This window comes from Haliotis rubra, unplaced genomic scaffold, assembly GCF_003918875.1.
Source record: "Haliotis rubra isolate DU_JTF1 unplaced genomic scaffold, ASM391887v1 Scf433, whole genome shotgun sequence".
NCBI classification, from domain to species: domain Eukaryota; kingdom Metazoa; phylum Mollusca; class Gastropoda; order Lepetellida; family Haliotidae; genus Haliotis; species Haliotis rubra.
In genome coordinates this window covers 39,791-64,944 of record NW_025767117.1, presented here as the reverse complement: position 1 = coordinate 64,944, position 25,154 = coordinate 39,791, and the positions used below count along the sequence as shown (strand labels likewise).

At 40.4% G+C, this 25,154-nt stretch overlaps 1 protein-coding gene across 1 annotated transcript in view; it reads left to right on the top strand.

Annotated features, from left to right (window-relative positions):
* The first annotated feature begins 6,623 nt into the window (after positions 1-6,623).
* The window catches only part of LOC124289124 (sushi, von Willebrand factor type A, EGF and pentraxin domain-containing protein 1-like), a 41,553-nt gene continuing 23,022 nt past the window's right edge, over positions 6,624-25,154 (top strand). Inside the window, exon 1 of the mRNA XM_046725726.1 lies at positions 6,624-6,843. The gene's annotated coding sequence lies outside the window, so the exon portion shown is untranslated. The remainder of the gene's footprint in view (positions 6,844-25,154) is intronic.

Sequence of the window (25,154 nt, the reverse complement as noted above, 5' to 3'; positions counted from 1 at the left end):
TCAGACTGTTGTGGACCCTTGGTTTGTGTGATATTTGTTTCCATGCCAGAATGTAATGAGATACAGATTGCTTCCTTTCAGATTAAGGCTATCATATGAAGGTCGAAATTTATAAACAGAAGAATTGATAATGACCAAGGTTGTTATCAGCAGCTTAGTTTATGACTTCGTTACAATGGAAACGCTTGCAACAGCACGCATTATGTTTACAGCACCAGGTCCCAAGATTGTCTGCAGTTTCTCACGGTTTTTTGTCAGTATCAATTTTTTGCGACATTTCGAAACAAATGCAGTTAAAGGACTGACTTAGCGTATTCGAGAATCGAGATCCACGTCTTCGTGCATCAGCTCTTCCTCGCCAGTATCAACAGCGTGTATGCAATAATTTCTCATTGGTACAAACCTGTGGGACAAAACTATTGGTGTCTTTTTGGTCGACGCACGACATATATTTGTCGTTCTTTTTATGTCTGTTAAGTGGAACCTGTAATGTGGATAACTTTTGCAGCGGTCCGCGGCGTGTTATGAAGCTCACGGGCCTAAAGAAACATCACCATAATTATTTGTTTATCTTTTGTCATGCGCTAGGTGATTGTTGATAATCTGTAGTTCACGCTTTCATAATTCGGGAATGTTTGTAAGAATCCGTGAATTTTCCTGTATGGATTGTTAAATTTCCAAGAATCTGAGTTTGTTCTTGTGTTAAAAGCGAGGTGACGTTTTCTTTCATACGTGAGTTTTAGTTGACTAGATCAATACAACTTTTGAGTTAAGTGCTAATCTGCACCCGTTACTGGTTTCCCGGTTGGCCCTGGTATGCAATGGGCATTATGAGGCTGAAAGGCGACGAGGTAATAGCTTACCACTGTGGTGCTCTGAAGAAGATGATAAAGTTTTATTGATGATATGAAATATGGCGTCATCCAAGATAGGCAGGTACGCATGAATTTGTGTCAGGTTTGTTTTCTGGTAGAGACATGAGTGGTTTCTGTGTACGGACACATGCCACGTTCTCATCGCTGTAATGTAATGGCGATGCTTTGTGACTTGTTTATCACTCCTTTGATTTCATGCATTCTTTTGAGACCAGAATGAATATTTCTAATCTAGCATCCGCTATGCGTGAAATAGTAAACTGCATAATGATCTTGCTGCTGGCCAATGGCAGGCTTTCTGTTGGTTGCACTGTAATGGTAGATTGTGAAAGTAACGCAATGAAATGCCTTAACAATGAAAGTGACAATAAACAAATCTGATACGCAATTCTCATTTCGCACGACTATATATCTTTAGATGTTACATCAGAAATCAACGATGTGATACCAAGTAGAGTATCAATATGTTCGACCAACTATCGGGTACGCCTACTGTTGTCCAGTCTTATAAAAGTGGCTTGATCGATACATTTTGATAAATGTATATTGTATTAATGATATGGGCATTTTAATTTGAATGAATGATTTCATTACTAAATTAATACCATGGCTGTATACCATGAAGAGGTACGTAAATTCCCACTTCTCCCAAAGTATGTTTCTTTAGGCCATAGTTTTTCACTGGAGTTCTGTGTTGGTTATAATTGTTGGTCCTCAAAAATCACAGAATGACAGTAGCTGAAATTACGTCCCAGGGTCTACTATAGCCCATGTAGATAATGTGCAAGGAGTGTTTCGGGTTGTTGTTGTTGAGCAATATTATTTGCAGTCAATTATGGATGATTAATTGCCGACGTGACTCTAAATATGGACTCGCATCACTCACTCACCAAAGATAAACGGAAATATAAGAAGTTCTACTAGAGTTGTTTCCACTGTCATTAACTAGAGCGACATGAGTCGAAGTCTTATTTGAGTCTGGCTTTCAAACATAAATAATTATTTTAACCTCTTGAGTATTATTCTAGCTTTCATCAGTGAACAAGAAAGAAGGAGTGTGTAAAAAGCATAAGAAACCTGTATTCAATAAACAGTAGTAACATTTTCAACGTCCCTTCATTCTGCTTTATGCTTTTGTCGCTAATGAAAACTTCACAGCCTGTAAAAGGACCGGTAACATAGCCTCAATATGTACTATTTGCTCTTTGATTTGAATAGGCACATCAGCCCAGCTTGATACATTTGTGGTGGATTTTCAGTTGAGTTCATGCCTTGAGGAGCATTATATATACTAACAATGAAAGGCGCATATTGTTATTTTTTTTAATTAAGCTTTTGATACATCGTGAAAGGATCGGGTGGAAAAGATTGCCGAATGCAGCTTTGTCGGACTAATGGGCGTTTTTGGTGGTGGGATTTGTGCAATGGATTTTCTTTGATGGCTGGGAATGAAAATAATTATTAATAAAGACAATATATTGCAGATCATCAAAGAAAGGAGGCAGATATCAGCAGAACCGAGGAGGTTGGGAGTGGGATAGTCTTGCGGTGCTTTTATAGGACTAAAGCTGGGTACAGAAACGCCGCGTACACCCGACTGACCATTGCAAGTTTACTTCCTGTACCCACTAGACTGGACAAGCAAGGTACAGCGGTCCGTGTCACCTCCCAACGGGCGGACAGCCATCACACGTTATGCCGGAACCGTCTGACAGTAACGTTATTAGCGTTGGCAAGACAAGACGCTGCGTAACGTTGACAGACGGACACAGTCAACACGATTCGATGCCGTGAATTCGAGCCTTCCGCAGTCCCCGCAGGCGGTGACCTTGACCATCAACAATTGACGTTATTGCCGTGAAACCGTTCAACGTTGGATGCAGCGTGGTGGCGGAAAAGTGTGAAATTAATGGTCTCGACCTGTTCGTGTCGCATGGAAGAAGGTCCCCAGAATTGCTTTAAAACCAGAATGATTATGTTTAATGCTATGAATTTGAACGGGCTGCTTACTACCAGTGTTTTATTATTTACAACTAATGATTTATAACATTAGGTGCCATTTTAGAAACCTTGTCAGTCGAGAGATTTGTTGTTAATATTCACAATGAAGAATACTTAATACATATTCTGCCATAACAAATGCCTTGTCAAAATTACCTACCTTTGCAACATTCTATATTTATACTAAAATAAATTATACGGTGTCATAATGGGAATATTTTCAGAATGTCCACATTTATTCAGTGATATATGAAATCAGTTTAGTTGCCTGAAAATGATTGTGTTGCCTGAAAATGAGTTTGTAGAATGAACCTACATTGTTGCAAAACATTACGTATGGTGTATACTAAAGGTACGCTTTGCATACCAATTTAAGTTTGACTGTGGGATTCTCTTTATATTTGAATTGCATACAAGGAAATATTATGTTTCATTTAACGTTCACAAATCTTTGAAGCGACAAGTTTCATTATTGGGGCTTTGCAGATGGATGTGGGTGTGGTGATTCTTGTGTGGATTCTTGTCAATGGGTTATTCGATGGATGTTTGAAGCTGTTTGTTGGGTTGCCTGTGAGGGTTTATTTGTGGGGAGTCCTTTCATTGTTCATAGATATAGGATGTGAAAACAGTTTTTCTGGACATGCAAAGTGACATCTTCCTGTCTGTGATTACTAAACGTTTGAAAAATATATTTTCACAAAGACTGTTATGCTTTGGACATGTTACAATGAATTTTAACCTTTGTTTTAAAAGAAAGTAAACATTAAGAGCAAATATCTGTATATTCCATTATCAAAATGAAAAGATGGAAGATAATTGCGACATGATCTAACATTTCCTGTTACAAACCATGCGATACGCTTAGAATACTTACTCTCAATATTGAATGAAATGATGTTCCGAACTTAAAGGTCCCAAGCACTTTAATACCATTAGAAGTGTATAAGCTAGTGAAACATGAATACTGTATGAGCCTTATGGTACTTAGATCGTTCCATCACTATCATCAAGTATCAGAATACACTTCCAATAAATATCTATATGAATGTTGATGCGTAGTAAGTTGGAGTCCCTGTTGTGAAACCTGCTGCACACCGTAGTATAGTGTATCCTCATTTGTAACTGAACGACTGAATATTTTGAACATGAATATTCCGAGATTTCAACGTTGGCACAGAAATCCTTGTTTATTTACACTGTTTCCTACCTTATATTAACTTAGTGATTTTGTGCAGTAAATGGATCGTTATATCGACATACTGATTTTGTAATAAGACTTTTTATTTTTTCCGCCTCGATCCAAAAACATTCATGGTGGTCGTTTTGGTTTTGAATAAATAATTATTGACCATAATAATATATACTCTCCCCAAAAGAAGCTACATCGTAAATAGAAATTTCCAGGTAGCAATGAATTAAAACGTGATTCATTTTTACAAAGGTTTTTGCTCTGTTTATGAGTCTATGGTGTTTATGTTTTGGAAACATCAACAAAACGCACCATCCGTAAAATAACCGTAGTTAACATGATAATTTTCCAATTTCGACTGTAGTGTTACAGAATACACAATTCATGCAATGCACGGCGAGAAAGTTGGGGGATCAGGTAATTCTCCAATGATGGGTATAAAGGTTGATCGCTGTCTGTCGATTATTCACCGTATTTGGAATGTTGTTGGCCAGACGCAAAATGCCACGTCTAAGTGGAAATAGCCGTCATATCGCCATTGGTTTGCTTAAGCTGCCCGAGTCTCAACGCGTGCAGTTGCCCGACGCATGAATGTCCGCCAAAGCGCCATTTCACGGCTCTGGGAGAGATATTGCCGGCAGAATGCGGTAGCAGATGCCCCTCGTAGTGGGCATCGCTCGAACGACTTCCACTGCGGCGCAGGTTATCCGGGTACATCACCTCCGCGTCATCAGACTACGGCGACCGGTACCGCTCAACAAATGCCGGATTGAGGGAGGGCTTTCTGCACAGACCGTCGGGAACAGGTTGAGAGAGGCTGGTTTACGTGCCAGAAGACCCCTATTTTGGCCTGTACTTCGATAACAGCATCGTCGACATCGAGGTTCAATGAATTTACTTAACGTTCAGGAGCCTGGAACCTACGAATTGGCGTAGAATCTGGTTCAGTGATGAATCACGATTTCTAATGGAACGACACGATGGAAGAATGCGGGTGTACAGACGTCGACGTGAACGTTTTCGCCGACGCTTGCACGTTCCCAATAGGTGGACAGATTCGGCCGGGGGAAAGTGTTATGATGTGGGAAGAGCGTTACCTGCGGAGAGTGTAGTTTGGTGATGATCAGGGCAACCTGACAGCTCAACGGTGCTGCTGACGCAAATCATATTCCCACACCTCTTACCAATCAATGATCGCCAGGAGTTGTTTCCAACAGGACAATGCCAGGCCCCACCACAGTTACGTGTACACTAGAGACTTCACCAGAACCACAACATCAATGTGCTCCCCTGGCCCTCAAGATCCTGCGGACTTAAACCCGATCAAAGACATCTGTGGGATGCCCTGGACAGACAGGTGCGACGCTTAATAACCCATATTGAACACTTTCAGCAACTCCGCAGGCACTACAGGCAGAGTGGGCTGCGTTTGGGCAACACGGATTCTGAGACATATTTCGTTCGATTAACGAGGAGGCGATGCCGTGCGATTCTGAATGCCCACGGTGATTTTTTTGGTAACTTCAGCGCCACCACGTCTCCGTGAGGCCTCAAACTGACTTTCCTCGAGGTTGATTGCCAAGACGGTTGGTGCATTCACAGTGTGCAATTTATTTCGATGACAAAGCCTGCAAGATGTTCCAAAATACCTTAAAGATGCAGTTGGAAATTCCTGCATATACGTTTCTTTTTGGGAAGTATGTATCCAATTGTTCTCAGTAGCAGGCATGTTTTATGTACTCATCGGCAAAACAAATGTCCTGGGTCAAAAGATAGCAGGGATTGATTAAAAAGCAGTGGTTATATCAGAAGTGTTGCTTAATGCAGTTTCACAGTTTAATTATGTTTAATTAACTACGCTGCTAAAACATTGAAGACACACACAATAAAGATTTCAACTTGTTTTCTTTCATCTTTTTAAATCTATTTCTGCCTCTATCTATGCTTTTCATTTTCAGCCTTGACCCGTAATAACGAATATGAAAATCATAATCAGGCGTCGTGGACAACCAGCTTCTAAATGCTTCTAATGTTTATTACAGGCCTCAAGCGTGATATATTAAAACCTGTCATTCTCAACCTGTATATTCATTTTGAAAGCTTGACGAACTTTTAAATCAAAGCATCACTTTTTGATGTTACAAGCTGTACATCTGATGCGGTGTTCAACGTGCCTGACAATGAAGTCGATGTTGCGACGTTGTGATGAAAGTTATCAGTGTAAAGCAAATAGGACGATTTACAAAATAAATAAAACGATAATAATACCGATATTTGCGTCCTGCCGCGAAGACTTCTTCCTCTGTGATAAACAAAGGAAACCACCAGAGCGTAAATAATTCTCGGATGCTTTCTTTCCGGATGGTAAATGAAGTAAATAGAAATAAAATTTTCCTGTGCGTATATGCTATTGATTTGGTTTACACGTGGATGCGTGATGACAGCTGTCGATAACATGACTCTATAAGATCGACACGACACAAAGAGTTATCAATAATTTGTGGGCATTTGCCGCTACGTCTGTTTCAGAAGCTGTGTTGCTGCTGAGCTTAGTGGAGATATTGCTACAATCCCTCTACAGTGTGGGTCATGGAAGTCTGGTCAAAAGGTGATCAGTGTGAACTGTACGTTGCTTTTAAGTAAATTCTCGCGCCAGTGTGAAACCCTGTGTGATTACATCTCTTCCTGCGAGTCTTTCCTTCTCCCCGCCACCCATCGGTGTGTCAGGTATGGAGATCCCCGGGCCTGGCAAGGGAGACACACGGGAAACACATAGGGGTGGATCCTGTTAAACATGTTACGTTGGGATAACACTTTGTCTGTAAACTGGATTCGTGTTTAGGATTCAGTCTATCGATTCGAACCTGCGGATCGGATCAACCTGCCTTGCAGCCTTTGTTGTTATCAGGTACATCACTTGTTATTGGTATGTGTGTACGTAGAGGCAAAGTTGAGCTCTTAATCATACCCTGCAGCCTTAATCCGCTACATATATAATTATCGGCATACAATGTGGACAATTGCAAATGGTGGTATAGCGAAAGGTTTGTATGGAAGATTACATTTGACAACGAAACAGTATGGTCAGAAGGATTGCGCTAGGCTGGAGCCTCTGATGGGGGACAATAGATGAAGCAGGTTTTCATGGATAGTAATCACCTGACGACGTGTGGCGTTTTGGACAATTGTGCCATGGAGTATAATATGTATAATTTGAATTCTTCTTAAGCGCCCATAAACTAATCAGCATGGTAACCAGTTTTCTTGGGTATTAAACTATATAGTGGCCAAGCTGATGCTCACTTGTGGACCGTATTTCACGCTGGGTATCCAAGTGGGGCTGTTTGGAGGCTGGACCACAGCTGCTTGGTGCATAGTATAATCACTTGTACCTGCTTATACAAATGAGCATTATTCAAGCAACATCCACGTTTTATACAACTACAAAAAACACTACATTTTGTTGAAAATGCTTTTGAAAACCAATTTTGAAAATGGTAACAACAACTATTCAGTCTGATTAAAATAAAAACAGAAGTTGATTAATTTGGCAACAATATACTTGCAATTGGAGGTGGTCTGTTTTGTAATGCGTCTCTTAATAGAAAATGTATGTGTGCCGTGAGAGAGGTTGTTGATAAATTGGATGGGAAATTAATGCGCTTTAAATTTATCGCAGTTGAGTTTTTGGAATGTTTGTTCGTCACCATTACATCCAGTCCATATATAGTAAAAATCTTGGTTAAATGTGGAGAGAGCGTATCACTTCAAATAATTTGTATCGCGATTAGTCACATGGTTCCCAAGCTGCATGTGAACGCCGGGAGGAACGTTTGTGCTCATGCGAGGCAAGATCGTAGTTGCAACACATGAAAGGGAGCTGGTGAACCGGATGTTCATTTTATAACGAGCATCTTGTTTTCAACGTGTGTATCTTGTGTTATTATCTTTATTAATGAATAACCTTATTCAATAATACATGGCAATCACTTCTGGTAAAGTTGAGGGATAATGCGGATTTATATTAGTAGCTGTAAACAGAAATTCTTAATATAAATTCTCACTAATTCGGATTTTGGCTACAAATGTGTTGTGTATGTTTCTAGTTTACATACTGTCGTATATAGTGTTGGAGTGTCATTATGCTTTAACTACCACCTACCCCAATTCTTCTGAAAATGTCTACCGGCGAAGATCCGGGTTAAGTGTTATCTTCAGTAACCCATGCTTGTCGAATGAGGCCATAAGCTGGGATCTGGTGGTCAGACTCGCTGACTTGGTTGACCACATCATCATCGGTTTTAATTGCGCAGATCGGCGCTCATGATGTTGATCACTGAGTGTCTTTGTCGAATCGTTATTTACTGAAACCGCCGCCATATAGGGCTGAGTGCGGCATAAACTTCATCACTCCTCCTGAAAATGTCATGTTAATTCTGATTAACCTTTTTGTCATTGTTCTACATCATATTTGAATTTGAATTAGCAATGTAATTATCTAGTCTATTTTCGAGACTCCTGTAGTCAAAACATTGATTACTCAACAGTCCCGTTTCCTGCTGACTGGGTTCCGTCCTATTGCGCAACTTAGTACAATAACCAGTCCAGAATTTTAACTTGCTCGTTCAAGTGTATATATATAGATATTAATCAGTATTGTTGATACATCTAATCACTTATATACTCTCCCCAAAAAGAAACGCATATAAATTTCAACTGCATTTTTATGTTTATTTTCAAACATCTTGCAGGCTTTGTAGTCAATGAAATATAGCGAAATTGCACACTGTGAATGAAAGACTTATCAAATCTTTGGCACTAACTCGGAAAGAATCAGTTTGATCCATGGAGACGATGTGGTTGACTGGAAGTCAATGCCTCGTGTGACCACCGTGGGCATCCAGAACTTGCTGGCACTGCATATCGGCATCGAACAGATATCACCAGGAATATAGTGTTGCCCGTCGCCCTCTGCCTGTGGTGCTGTACGCGGTTGTAGAGTTGATATTGAAGGGTTGCGTGCCGTCTGTCGGGCACTCCGCAGATGTTCGATCGGGTTTAAGCCCGGTGATCTTGCGGGCCAGGGAGCACATTGATGTTGGCGGTTCTGGAGGAAGTCTTTAGTGTGACGTGTGTGTGGATATGGCATTGTCTGTTGAAACAACTCCTCATCGATCAATTATTGGAAGGAGGATGGGCGTAGGATGCGTCACAGTACCGTTGGTACAAATGCGGGTTGCCCTGGTCATCGCAAATCACTTCTCCCCTGCGGCGGGTGTTCTCCCCGCATCATAACACTGTCGGCCGAAGATCATGCGTCACAGAACGCAGAAGCGTCGGAGAAACGTTCACGTCGACGTCTGTACCCCACATTCTTCCATCGCGTCGTTCAATGAAATGTTGATTCATCACTGAACCAGATTCTACGCCAATTCGGTAGGTTCCAGGCCTGAAGACGTTGATGCCGGTGAACTCGATGTCGACGATGTTGTTGTCGAAGCACAGAGGCCATCAGGTCTTCTGGCATCGACCAGCCTCTCAACCTGTTCCGTGGTCTGTGCAAAGCCTCCTCAATCGGAGTATTTAATCCGAGCCAGTGCCTTCAGGATTTGCCGTATTGGCTGTTCGATGGCGCGGAGTGATGTACCGGATGTGGCGATCCTGCGCCTCAATCGGTCGCTCGTGGGTAAAGCACTACGAGGAATATCTGCTGCCATTCTGCCAGCGATATCTCTCCCAGGGCCGTGAAATGAATTGCTTTGGTGAACATTCATTGCGTCCAGGCAACTGCACGTTGAGACTACAGCCAGCTTCAAGCAAACCAATGGCGATATGACGGTTGAAGCTTCACTTGGAGCAGTGGCATTTTGCGTTCGTCAGCAATGGCCCAAATACAGTGAATAATCGACGAGACCAGCGATCAGCAGCACGCCGCCCATCGATTGAGACTATCTGATCCCAACTTTCGTGCGTTGCACATGTGAATTGTGTATTCTGTGAGCACTACACGCCGAGACTTAGAAATCATGCTGTTAAATACGGAGTATTTTACAGATGGTGCATTGTTGTGATGTGATGTCAAAACACAAACACCATAGGAATCTTAAACAGAGCAAAACCTTTCGTAAAAATGAATCACGTTTTTTAATTCATTTGCTACATAGAAATTCCTTATTTTCTGGTAGCGTTTCATTTTGGGAAGTATATATTGCAACATTACGCTCCTTCCAATCCTTGCAAACACGTCGTGCAGCGATACTCTGGCTTCCCCAGCGTGCTCTGACAAACGGAAATCTGGAAATGGTGGAATCTGAAAACGAGGCTTGGCCGCTGGAAATATTTGGCAGTCTTATTGCGACCTTGATATTATATCCGGCATACTGTACGTTACAAAATACACTTAATACGTAAACAACAGATACCGAGTCAACCAGTAGACCAGATAATTTTGAATCATTTTACGACCTCGTCAAACAGGGGCAGTCTGTGATATCTTAGATTAAGGTCATGCTGCCCTAAACTTGTAAATACCATTGCTTGTAACAAGGACTTGGAATATCGTGTAACCATAGTTGTTTGTAGCGTCTCTTCACTTTCACGAGCAAATTCGGATCGGCTGAAAAAGCCATGAAACTCATGTTTCGGTTTGTTGTGTTGTGAAATTATAATAGGACTTCTACGAAATTACAAGAACGCCCATTTCCGGGATTATTTAAAACAATTGTTTAGGCGTGTGTCGTGTTTGGTGGTACTCTATCGGTAAATTCCTGATAAAGATCTCAGATGTTCAGTTTAGTTATATAAAAATTATCATAGTCATGAGAGTGCTGGATGCTCATTCATTACAAAAGAACTAATTTTAGCGACCTTTTAGCCTGAATAGTCTACAACATATGTATTGTGAACTATTTATATCGTTAACATGAAAAGAGTGTTATCGCAATCAAAAGCATGGTGTAGGTGTAAAATAGAATGGACTGACATCAGAAGGAAGTTCTTATTGTTTAAATATATGTCTGTGTTGATCAAACTTGTTGGGAACATTTGTTTAATAGTACTATTTAAGATGAAATCCGTTGCTCAATTTAATCTTTGATGAACCTTTATCAGAACTGATCTTCCTTGCTGTCTCTGATGCTGCATTGGGCAGACGATGTATGAACCAGGACTAGGTGGCGCTCTAGGAGGTGTGAAATGGGAGGGTCCTCATTGACGTAGTCTGGTCAGAATGTTATTCTTCATCTTTCATCCTTGGGATATTGCTCAAAGATATGTGTGATAATTATAGCAGTGACCTTTGATGTAATGTTCAATAGCTAATCTGCTTGTCTAAGAGTGGAGCATATAAAATGGTTTCTCGTCTAATTAAATTATTACAAGCCGAGAGTATGTAATTGTTGTAATTGGCTTACAGTCACCCCATCTGATTAATAATGTAAAATTAGTGTTCAAAATTATAGCTAAAACATTTGTGAAACCAAAACTATGCCTAAATAACTTTCCTTTGACAAGCAACGTTTGTGTTGTATGATTATCTAACGTTATGTATATATATAAGATACATGAGAATGCATACTACCAACCCATCGAAGCAAATACTCGGAAGCAGTAGCATCGAGACCGGTTTCAGCAACATTTGTTTTGAAGATTCTCGAATATTTATTGATCACAGAAAGTTCTGGCAGAATCCAATGTGAAAGTAGTGACATTTAGTATGTTCATCCACGCGTTGCCCATACTTCTTGTTGATAGATGAAGGTAACGCTAAGTCATTCTAAATAAATTTGGTATTGTTTACAAAATATTGTTGGGTTTAAGTATATGCATGCTACAGAATTCAAGTGTTCTCAGAAACAATAATCCGATGGAACGCCGGATTATGAAGGAGCCTGTCTGGTCGTGGTGCAAACAATCTGCCCTCAGAACGCTGTGATAATGTGCCTGGAAGTTTCGAGATCTGAACGCAAATAATCGGTCCAGCTGTTTCCTGGTACACTACGGGATGTGTCATCTAATTTTGCTCTCATGCACTAATTACAGATCGCAGATAATCGTTTTTAAGCGGTTACGAAATGGGACCTTGCTGCATGATATAAGTGCATTATCTTTAGAAACGCTGTCATTTTTATCCAGGACAGCTGTCCCTATCATACTTTAGCTGTACTTCCGTTCTGTTTGTGTCGAGACTGTAAGCAGTGTCTTAACAAACCACGTGTCATATTTCTTCTTTGAGCGGAAACTGTGTACGCTGATATACATCCTCATTTGACGCAACTGAGTATCGATTACTTTCCATTGTGTTGTATTGTTTATTGTGTGCGTTGTCCGATGATAGAGTTGGTAATCGAGGTTTTGCATTCATTGTATTGGCGCTTCGTCGGTATAGCGACAGTCAGGTGTCGTCCCTGTCTGCAGGGCAATTGGGAGGTAGCCTAGTGGTTAAAGCGTAGCTCATCACGCGAGAGCCAGGTTCGAATCCCACATGGGTACAATATTATTGAAGCCCATTTTGGTGTCCCTCATAAAGTGATGTTGCTGGAATATTGCTCAAAAGCGGCATAAAACAAACTCAGTTAGTCAGTCAGTCAGTCGTCCTGTCACAGCAAGTCATGGACTACACTTGTAGTTTACTATTTATCATCATTAGTTTAGAAATTTTATCATTGTGATGATGTTGGAAGAGCGCATTCGCCGATCCGAGTGTAGTTGGTTGGTTGTTAAACGCCGCACTCAGTAATATTGCATGCTTTGAGCGGCGGTGTTGTCGAGTCTAGACCAGACATCGTCGTGATCGCGGCATGGCATCGCTTTACCTGGATGCGATGACATGTGTCAACCAAGTCAGCGAAAACCTGACCACTGCTATGTTCCTGAAATGTTGAATAAATAAATACGTCGCAAAGGTACGGCGTTGTGAAACCTTTGGAATTTTGTTAAATTATTTTAGAAGCCCAAAACTTTTATCGTACAGCATGATCGGTGCCAGCTTAACGGGCATGAGAAGGCGGCGTTTAGCAACACTATGTCGGCAGTGAGCAATTACATGGCAGGGGTAGCTGCTGCATCACGACAAAGCACTTTGCAGGAGCTGAGGACGAGTTTCACCGGCAAATATAAATATTGCTTGAAATGACCATCGCCACTGCATTCCTGTCCTGTTTCCACCATCCATCCATTGTCCACTACTCTTCCTCCTTCCTTCCTTCCATTCCTTCCTTAATCCATGGCTTCCAGATCCATCCATTCTTTCCATTCCTTCCATTCCCTTTCCTGTCCATCGTGTATACCATATTCCATTCCTGTTTCATCCTACTTCACCCCTACTATTTCCTCCACTCTTTCTTCCGTGTGTCCACTTCTTCATTTATCTCTACTATTTCTTCCTCCACTATTTTCCATTATTCCTCCTATCTATTTCTTCATTCCATTCATATTCCTACTATTATTTCCTCTTCCATTATGTGTTTTCATTTCAGATCTCTTTCCATTATTTCCTCCTATTTATTTCTATTCATTATTTATTTCCTCCACTATTTCTTCATTTATTTCCATTTATCCATGTTATTTATCCACTATTTCTTCATTATGTTCCTCCACTATTTCTTCCTCCATTATTCCTCCTCCACTATTTCTTCATTATTTATTTATTTTATCCTTTTCATTATTCTTCCTCCTACTATTTCATTTTATTTCATTTTCTTCATTATTCCTCCTTTTCATTATTTCTTCCATTCCTCCTACTATTTCTTCCTCCATTCCTATATTCTTTTCTTCTTCCTCTTCTTCCTTATTTCATTCTTCATTTCCTCCACTATTCCTCCTCTTCTTCATTCCTCCTCTTTTCCATTCTTCCTTTCCGTTTTTTCTTTGTTATTTCTGTGTATTTCCTTTTTCTTCATTATTTCCATTTATCCATTATTTCCTCCTACTATTTCTTCGTATTCTTCCATTCCTCCACTATTTCTTCTTCCTCCTATTATTTCATTTATCCATTTTCATTATTCTTCATTTTCATTCTTCCTCTATTCTTTTATCCATGGTGTTCCTCTTTTTCTTTGTGGGGTGTTGTTTATCCTATATTTTTCTTTGTGGTGTTTATCCACTTTTTCTTCTGTTTTTTGTGTGTTGTCCCTCCTTCTTTGTGTTTGGTTATCTGTGTGTGTCTCTATCCTCCACTGTGTTGTTTGTCCACCTTTGTGGTGTGTTTGTCCATCTACACTTCTTCTCAGTTCTGTGCGTTCATTTTATCCTTGTGTGTGTGTGTTCCTCCTTCTTTGTGGGGTGTGTGGTCCATCCTATCTTCTTTGTGTGTGTGTTTCCTTTCTAGGTGTTGTTTGTCCTTCTTTGTGTTCTGTGGGGTGTGTTTGTGGTGTGTGTTGTTTGGTTATCTTGTTTGTGTGGGGTGTTGTCTATTTTCCTCTGTGTGTGTCCATATTTGTGGGGTGTGTTTTGTGTCCTCTACCTTTCTTTGTGGGTTGTGTTCTCCTTCTTCTGGTGTGTGTGGTGTGTGTCTCTCCTACTGTGTGTTCCTCCTTCTTGTGTTCTTCCTGTGGTGTGTCCTTCTGTGTGTGTTCGTCCTCCTTCTTTGTGGTGTTTATCCTCTACTGTGTGTTATTTCCTCTACCTTTGTGTTCCGTGTGTTCGTTTCCTCCATGTGTGTGTGCCTCCGTTGTGTGTGTGTGTGTTCAGTTATCCTCTTCGTGTGTTCCATGTGTGTGTGTGTGTGTCCACTGTGTGTTCGTGTGTTCCATGTGTTCGGGTGTTTATCCATGTGTGTTCCTCCATTATTTGTGTGTTATCCTCCTATTTGTGTGTTCTGGTTTCCTGTGTGTGTTCCTCTTTGTGGGGTGTTCCTCCGTGTGTGTGTGTGTGTGTCTTCTGTGTTCCTCCTTGTTTTTGTGGGGTGTGTTCTACTATTTGTGTGTTCTGGTGTGTTTTCTTCTGGTGTCTCCACTGTTCCGTTTTGTTTTATCCTCCTTCTGGTGTGTTTCCTCCTTGGTGTGTTTTCACTGTGGGTCTTGTGTTATGTGTGTGTTTCTGGGTCTTGTTTGTGGGGTGTTGTTTGATCCTCCACCTCTGTGGTGTTGTTTCGGTGTGTTTGGGCTGTCCTTCTGCATGCTGTGGGTGTTCAGTTTGTCTTCTTTGTGGTGTGGGATTGTTTTGGGGACATCTCTCTTCCTTTGTGGGGTGTTTGGGATCTTCTACTTTGTGGGTGTTCAGTTTGGGGACCACTTCAGCACGTTGTGTTGTTTTGGACTCTCTGTCTGCCTTCAGTGGGTCGTTGTTTTGGGTTTGTGTCTCCTCCATTTTGATGGAGTTGTTTGGGACATCCCTATTCTTTGTGGGTGTTGTTTTGGGACCCGTCCCTATCACTTCTTTGTGGGTTTTGTTAAGGGTTTGTCTCATCACATGTTTTGTGGGTTTTTTGGGACATCCTATCCTACACCTCTTTGTGGGTGGTAGATCCTATCACACTTCGTTGTGGTGTTTGTTTCCTTGCTCTATCTACCTTGCTTTGTCGGGTTGTTTGGGATATCTCTTCACTTTTTTTGTGGGAATTGTTTTGGGACATCCTATGTATGCTTCTTTGTGGAGGTGTTTTGGACATCTCCTTCGCTGGCATGGTGTGTTTGGGGACATCTCTATCTACTGCTACTTTGTGGTGGTGTTGTTTTGGGATATCTGCCTTCTTTGTGGGTGTTGTTTTTGGGACATCCTATCTACACTTCAGGTGGTAGATGTTTCTTTGGGACATCTCATCACTTCTTCAGGTGTTGTTTGGGGTTGTCCTCTATCTGCATGCATGGATTGGTGTTGTTTTGGGACATCTCTATCCACACTTCTCAGGGTGCTGTTTAGGGACATCCCATCTACACCTCTCTGTGTGGTGCTGTTTGGGACATCTCTATCTACACTTCTGTGTGTGTTGTTTTGGGAAGACCTCTATCTACACCGTCTTTGTGGGTGTAAGCATTTTGTACATCTCATCTACTCCCCTTTGTGGGTGTTGTTTGGGACATCTCATCTGCTTCTTTGTTATGTGTTGTTTTGGGACATCTCTATCTACGCATGGTGTTTGGGGATCTATCCTTCTGGGTGTTGTTTTGGGACCTCTATCTACACTCTCTTTGTGGGTGTTGTTTGGGACATCTCTCATCACCTCTCTTTGTGGAAGTTGTTGGGACATCTCTATCTACACTTTGGTAGTTGTTTGGGGACATCCTCATCCACACTTCTTTGTGTTGTTTTGGGACATCTCTATCTACACTTTCTTTGTGTGCGTTGTTTTGGGAATCTATCTACACTCTAGACTCTCTTTGTGTGGGTGTTGTTTTTTTGGACATCTCTATCTACACTTCTTTGTGGTAGTTGTTTTAGGATATCTCCTAACCCACACTTCTTTGTGGGTGTTGTTTTGGGACATCTCATCTACACCTCCTGTAAGTGCTTGTTTTGGGACATCTCTATCTACAATCCTTTGTGCCAGGGTTGCTCTTTGAGACATCCCCATCCAAGACCCTCTCTGTAGGTGTTGTTTTGGGACATCTCTCTTCTCCTCCTTTTTCTCTTGTTGTTTTGGGACATCCTATCCACACTTCTTTGTGGGTGACTTGTTTGGGGACATCCTCTATCCACACTTCTTTGTGGGGATGTTTTTGGAACATCTCTATCTACACCTTCGTTGGTGTTGCGTTGTTTTGGACATCTCATCTACACCCCTTGTGGGTGCTGTTTTGGAACATCCTCATCTACACTCTTGTGGGTGTTGTTTTGGGACATCCCTCATCTACACGCCTTTGTGGGTGTTGTTAGGGACATATCATCTACACTTCTTTGTGGGTGTTGGTTTTGGAGACATCTCTGATCTTACATTTCTCTTTGTTGGTGTTGTTTTGGGACATCTCTATCTACCTTCTTTGTAGATTGTTGTTTTGGGACATCTCATCTACACTCCTTTGTGGGTGTTGTTAGGGACATCCTGGCGTACAATCTGTTGTGGGTGTTGTTTTGGGACATCTCTATCTACATTTCTGTTGCTGTTGCTTTGGGACATCTCTATCTACTCTCTTTAATAGGTGTTGTTTTGGGACATCTCTCTCTCCTTCTTTTTCTTGTTGTTTGGGACATCTCTATCCACACTTCTTTGTAGGTGTTGTTTTGGGACATCTCATCTCACACTTCTTTGTGGGTGCTTGTTTAGGGACATCTCTAGCTTCACTTCTTTGTGTCCTTTTAGGACATCTCTATCTACACTTCTTTTGTTGGTGTTTGTTTGGGACATCTCTATGTACATCGTCTCTTTGGTTGTTGTTTCCTGGGACATCTCTATCTCACTCTACTCTGTGGGTGTTGTTTGGGACATCTCTCTCTCACACTTCCTTTGAGGGTGTTGTCTGGGACATCTCTATCTACCACCCCTTGTAGGTGTTGTTTAGGGACATCCCTATCTACTCTACTTTTAGTTATTGTTTTGGACATCTCTAGCATCTACACTTCTCGAGGGTGTTGTTTTGGGACATATCTATCTACAGCTGCTTTGTTGGTGTTGTTTTGGTTATCTCTACATCACACTTTGTGGGTATTGTTTTAGAGTTATCTCATCTACACTTCTTTGAGGTGTTGTTTGGGGATATCTCTATCTACACTTCTTTGTGGGCAAGTTGTTTCAGACATCTCTCCCTACACTCTTTGTGGGTACTTTTGGGACATCCTCTATCTACACCTCTTTGGTGTGTTGTTTTGGGACATTTCTATTCACTTCTTTGTGGGTGTTATTTTGGGACATCTCTATCTGTGTTTGTTTGTGGGTGTTGTTTTGGGACATATTCCATCTACACTGGGCTTTGTGGGTGTTGTTTGGGACATCTCTATCTATAACTTCTTTGTGGAGTGTTGTTTTGGGACATCCCTATCTACATCTACTTTGTGGGTGTTGTTTGGGGACATCTCAATCTGCACTTCTTTTTGTGGGTGTTGTTTTGGGACATCTCTATCTACAATTCTTTGTGGGTGTTGTTTTGGGACATATCACCGGTTTACCACTGAGTGGTCTTTTATGAAACCCCACTTAGTGTACTGCGTACAGTGAGGTCCCGACATTTGACGCTAATTATTGTCTCTAACAGTGCTTTATGTCTCTGTCAAATAATTGCACTTTCTAATTACAACTTTTGCATCGACTTTGTTTTTGTCGATTTTAGTAATTGTAAAGATTGTTTAGAATACGCTTTGTTGACCCTCGAGTATTGCAGTAAAATAGCACTTGGACCCCATGTCAAGTGATTGTCTTGAGGGTGTGTACATTATTGCAGGAACCTGCAGCTGACAGACAATTCATGACCGATGACACCCATGAGTAAATGGTGCGATAAACCCAGGTAGTAATAATGTTTCAATCAATGAATTTGAACCGGCGACCAGTTACACTACTGCACACGTTCCCGTCGGCTGCGTTTTTGACATACACTCTCATTGCAATAAAACGGTATCCATAGAGACCCGTATCCATAGAAAACCGCACGATGAAGTGAGGTATCGCCCCGTGGCGGTAAAAACACCATCAATAACTGATAATCTCCAAGCAAATCCAGTTTGCGGGAAAGGAGGTGATTATGACAAATACATGTACATGGATATTAATGCCCAAACCACTTTGCTTTCGATAAGTCTTGTATGGATCTTTGAGTGCTTATCAAGTTAATCCCATAAGTCATTTCTACAACGGTAGGTGTTCTGTATTTCGAAAAAAACGGGGAAAAACGCATTTACAATGTAATGTGTGCATGTGTTAACAAGAGTTAATGTTATTTTACCCTGCGTTGAACACGCCCGGTGCAGGACAGTTAATGTCATTTTACCCACCGCGTTGAACACGCCTGGTGGGAGGACAAATGTTATTTTACCCCAGGTGAACACGCCTGGCGTGGGACACTTAATGGTATTTTTACCTTGCGCTGAACATGCCTGGTGAAGGACACTTAATGTTAATTTTCCTTGCTGTGAACACGCTTCTGGTGCAGGGACAGTTAATGTTATACTAATTCCGCGTTGAACACGCTTATGGTGCAGGACAGTTAATGTTATTTTACCCTGCAGTGAACACGCCTGGTGCAGGACAGTTGATGTTATTTTACCCTGCGGTGAACACGCCTGGTGCAGGACAGTTAATGTTATTTCACCTTTTGTGATGTGACTGTTCGGTGCGGCCCTTAGTATCATTTCACAGTGTGCCCATCACCATGATCTATCAATAATTGTCACCTTTAACAACAGAACTTCTGTTGACATTGTATCGAATCCAAATAGGATTATGTTAACATTTTTAAATCTTTAAAACACAGCAATGATCTACAATGATCTGATATAAAACCTGGACCAATCTGCGTTATTAGCAGCTACGTAAATAGAAACGACAAAACCCTATCAACTTTCGTAATAAATCAAAGCTAAAAAACAGAGTCGATGATAAATTTGACCCTATCATGTGTGTGTGTGCTTGTTTCACGCAATATCGCTGGCATTACAGCTGTACGAGGACAGTCCGCAAACAGTCGAGTCTGGGCTGTGAAAAATCTAGTTGCTGACACTTGGTTATTGATCCTCATCTTGACACTATGAGATATGATGACTGAGCAGTGAAAATAGTGATGATACCAGGTGTTCGCGAAAAGGTGAACATCAGTCCCATTAACTGGTGGCACCTGTCATTAACATATGCAAAGGTTTGACGTCTTCAACACGCTATCGTGACTCTGGTCTTATCGATTCCGAAGATAATTGTGACGTATAGCTGCTGTGTTTTCTGCCTCAATCTTCGAATTTAAAACCGAACGCAACACTTGTGAGTCTCTCAAAATCAACCTGGATGTTAACTGTGTCAATATTGATTGCCATACAGATTTCACAGCACTTAAATCAGAGTTACTTGTTTCGATATTGACGTATAATTAAATACGTGTGTTTGTTTGAGAAGCAAAGGCTCTTCTGTGATCCTGACAGAACTGGCCAGTTAGTGATGGAGCACTAAATCTGGATTTCTAAGCAGATAAACCTGGAATATAATCGGTTCGAACCAGGATCTGAACTCACAATTAGACGTTTTGTCGTGCTTAAGAAGAATTATTAGTACTTTGCCTCCCTCCGGGTCGGAAAGACCTATTGTATGACTGATATCGCCCTCGAAATATAGCGCGTTACTTTCATTCTTTAAAGTGATCTTTCAAATGTGTAAATGTTGATTATATTGATTGGGTGAAAATATGTGTTATATTGCTTGTGTAAAGTATGTGTTATATTGATTGTGTGAAAGTATGTGTCAAGTATGGGTGTGTGAGAAATTATGTGTCAAAATTGATTGTATGAAAGCTATTATGTCATATTGAGGTGGTTGCAGGGGAGGCAAGAGCAATATTATCAGTTTTGTTGTTATTGTATTTTGCTTGAACAAACTAGTACGTTGTTATTTGGGTTTCTCAAGATGCCTGGGAGTTAGAAATAATCGGAAAAAATACATTATCAGACAATAAAAGTATAGTTTTTAATGACGTAACAATTGAATGACATTTATCCCGTCCGCTGCGCCATCTCTAATTAATGCCCCTCGCCGTCGAATTCTTTTACGTTACGTCACGAAATGTAAGCGACCGTCACGATGTGCATTCTTCAGCTTCGTCATCGCCTTGTAACGACCTCCTGCAGTAAACTGCTCATTGCATCCCGTTTCTTACGGTTTGCAGTTGCTTCACTGGCTAACCAACATCACTGGTGGAAATATTACGTTTTATGTTTTACGGCGGTTAAAATGTGTCAATTCGACTCACAGTTTTCAGCGGCGACGTGGTAACGTTCGCAATGTTTGCATTCCCACAATGCAATCGTGGAATGTCGGTTGACTACCGGCTTCATCTGGATGTACTGATCTAAACTTACGAGCCGGTAGTAGAAATGGAGCGTTCATATTGCTTTACATATGGTTTTACGTTAATGGCCAGATGTAATTAAAAATAATTCAGGAAAAGATATTTAATCCGAACGTAAACCGTCATCAAGCTGTTATCATTTCTGTTTTTTCTGGTAACGTTCGTCTTAACGTAGGGGCAATTGCATACATCAATAGAACAGTGCGCCAGTTAAGCCCTGTACTGCGAGGATTCTTAACTTAGGGTCACCGACACCTTCGTTTGTTTCTCTGCCTTCATTATCCTTAGAAAGTTATTGAATTTAGCATCTTAGAAAAGATGTAAAGTTCACTCTGCCAATGTTTTTTGTAATAAAGCTTCGGAACGCACCTGAACTATTATAACATCAAAGCACTCGGACTACCGTCCCTCGTGCTTTAGTTTAATTATACTAGTTCAGGCAATCCATCTACACGTTCTCCATTCACTCACTACCGTCCTCGTGCTTTTAGTTCAAAAATATACTTGCCGCTTTAAGCAAAACACATTGGGGTAGAGAGCGAGTTGGCTTCCTAACTATAGTCCGAAATTACGAAATATTCAGAATTCATTCATTAACGAGTAGGCTGCATGTGTTCTCCTATCTGGTACCGTGAAAACGGGCCATGCCAAGTAATATGCTAAACAACGTGTCCTAATTTGGTCGAGAGCCGCGCTGTAATATTGCCAAAACACTTTTTACTGATTTGAGGGGCAATACACATCTTTTTGTGCATATATAGGTAAGTTCTCTCTTACGTGTTGGCATTCCAGAATCAGGTCAGCTCATTTCAATCTGCATATTACATTCCAGGATGTCAGGATAACTCTTTTCAGTTACGTATTACATTCATGAAATCAGGGCACCTCTCCTTTACCACGTAACACATTCATAAAAGAATCAGGGCTAATTCTTATCACTGCGTATTACATTCATGACATCAGGGAACCTCTTTTCACTGCGTATTACATTCACATTCTGTAAGAACCTCTCTTTACCACGTAACACATTCATAAAATCAGGCCAATTCTTATCACTCGCGTATTACATTCATGACATCAGGGAACCTCTTTTCACCTGCGTAATTACATTCATGACATCAGGGCACCCTCTCTTTACCACGTAACATTCTATAAAATCAGGCCAATTCTTATCACTGCGTATTACATTCATGACATCAGGGAACCTCTTTTTCACTTGCGTATTACATTCATGACATCAGGGCACCTCTTTTACCACGTAACACATTCATAAATCAGGCCAATTCTTATCACTGCGTATTACAATTCATGACATCAGGGAACCTCTTTCACTGCGTATTACATTCATGACATCAGGGAACCTCTTTTCACTGCGTATTACATTCATGACACCAGGGCAACTCTTCTCGGTGCATGTCTTGATCAAGTTTCAGAATTTCTTAATACTCAGTGATGTCTGTCCTTGTCTTATACATTCCAGCGTTTGCTATATAATTCTCAACCGTAAAGAGTATCTTGTATATGGTTACTGGTTTACTGCATCACCGTTATAGGGTATAGGCCAGCTTTACTGGAATTGTCTCGCATAATTTTAATGAATAGCTCTCTAGATTCTGTCAAGGTGTATTTTACAACGTTATTTTATTTGTGAGCAGAAGAAGTAAGACACTGAGACACTAATGTGTCTGTCTGTCCTGTTTTGGTTGGCATCGTTTCTAATGCATAGATCAATATTATCAATATTACCTCGCAGCTGAGCACAGATTTATATCTGTTAAAAATGGGAATTCCAGGTTCTAAGGTAGTCCAATCAGTGATGCATGTTGATTAGACGATACCCTAATGGACTTAGATGGTGTGATATGTAATGTAACATGGAGACAAAGCTTTAGTTGGAGTCTAAAACAATGCAAACAAATATCGATGCTGGTAAGAGCTGAACAATACGCGGCTTATAAAAAATATATCTGTTATGTGGCTGTAATCCCAACTGATGAGGTTGTCTTTTGTTAGGGTGGATGTAACCGACGAGTTGTTCATATATGTATATCGTATTCAGCGTAACCGCCCTTTTACTTCAGTATGGAACATTTGGTCGGTATTTTTCTTTCAATTTATTGCTGGGTTTTGATCATCAACAACCCACGACAAGTCGTCCTCTTCAGTAGCAAGTGAGGACAAAATAACAGCTGCCCAACCACAAAAATTAACAACCAATTATTGTGTTGTACTACATTGGTGACATATGGACATTAGCCGTTAGAGAATATATAAACTGGAGCAGGTGGAGTCATTTGCCAAGTGTATGTATGTTGACTAAGTCTGAAATTCTTCTGTAAGGCGCAGATTCAGTGGATGATATAAGTTTTGTGTAGTCGCAGTTGTATTGCAAATAGCAAAACACACGGTAATGCTCATGGGTAGTTTCATTCAGAGGTACATGTTTGTGGTGAATTTCCGCCTCATGTATCAGCGACTTAATTATTTCGTGTGAAGTAAAGGTAAAATGACTCCATCAATGGACGGGACCTGAATCATTTTGGTGGAGTTTCTTTTTCTGTTCTTTTATGCCTGCTAAGATTCAATTCGTCTCTCAAAACATATTAAGACATTGCATCCTCACTAAGCGGCTTAATGATGCTTTTACTTTGAATCAAACTATATATTGTAAATGCTTACAAGAGAAAAAGCTGTGTACCAAAATAGACAGCTGCTGATCTAAGTTTTTATACCTGAAGGTTATATCCTTTTTATGGTATTCGAAATATTGGCTACTAGGCTAGAAAGTATATCTCATATCGAAAACAGTTTTGTTTGTTTCTTACACAGTGTTCACACGGCAATATATATCAACTTGAAATACAGCTTTCAAACATTTTCCGAAAGGATAATAATGCTTCTTTGCTGGTAGCATGAGAGTAATTTTTTTCGAAATATCTCCTGGTTTATATGTATATTTTGGCTGACTTTTTTCGAAATTTCCAAAATCATTTTCTCGTTACTTCGATAATTATTTCGTGATTTCCGGTACTGTTCTCGGAAGTTTAAGTTTATTGAAAAAACGCAGAATTTATACTCTCTTTCTTCTCGTATATTAACGATTTCATAATTTTCTACATGTTTTCAAGTCTAAGTCTACCTGACAGTGTCACCCACACTCACTGCATATACACTAATTCGAGATGCGTATTCAGACTGCTTCCGGCTGAATCTTATCAGAGTTGACATACCCTATCCCAGACGTCAGATAAGTATTAAAAAGTAGTATTTAATAATTTTAATGATGTTTGTTCTATCGAATGCGTGTTGAAGTTTTCGTAAAGCAAACGTCATTAGAGATGCGGATGCTTGTAGTGTCTATGTAGGCAGAGCATTCCCGGTAAAATAACACCGATGTGTTTAGGAACATCTGATTAATGAACGTGTACAACTAGAGCAACTTAGGTTTGATAATCATTGTTTGTGTAACTGAATAATATGTATGTTGCATGGATAAAAATTCACAAGGCAATTACACGCCAGTAGTTCTCAAGGTAAGAGGGATCATGATTATTCAAAGGGTTTTCCAAGTGACTCATTGTAAGACGCTATATACAAACAGTCGTTAGTCATCAGCAAAATACATGACAGCAAGACATTATCACCAAACTTTTCAGAGTCTTTGTAGTAAGACTATAAAAAACGCAATAGAGACACCACAAAACATCACACACTATAATCTGTGATTTTCAACCGATAATTCAATGCTGCTAGATCATATTTCATGTAGTTGTGAAACATCAGAGTGGCCTTGGACAAATCTAGATTGGAACGTGTATTAAAACAGAGGTAAAATGGTCGTTTCCATGTTACAAAAACAATTCTCTCAATACCTTCTCCAATAAACCTTATGTTTATGAGTATAGAATTCGAAGGAAAGATTAGTTGTTTTTATAGGGTGTAATTTAACTGAAATATGTATATGTATATATACATGTATAAGTGTATATATGTATATATGTGCGTGCATGCGATGCGTGTATGTATGTAGATCAGCTACAAAGTCCCGCATGCCTTCAAAGATTGTTAAAAAATCTAATTTCTTGATGAAAGACACCCCATAGGAAGTGCAGTACACAATATTCTTTGTATCGATACTCAGCAGAATCCCAAGATTTATGATGGATCGCA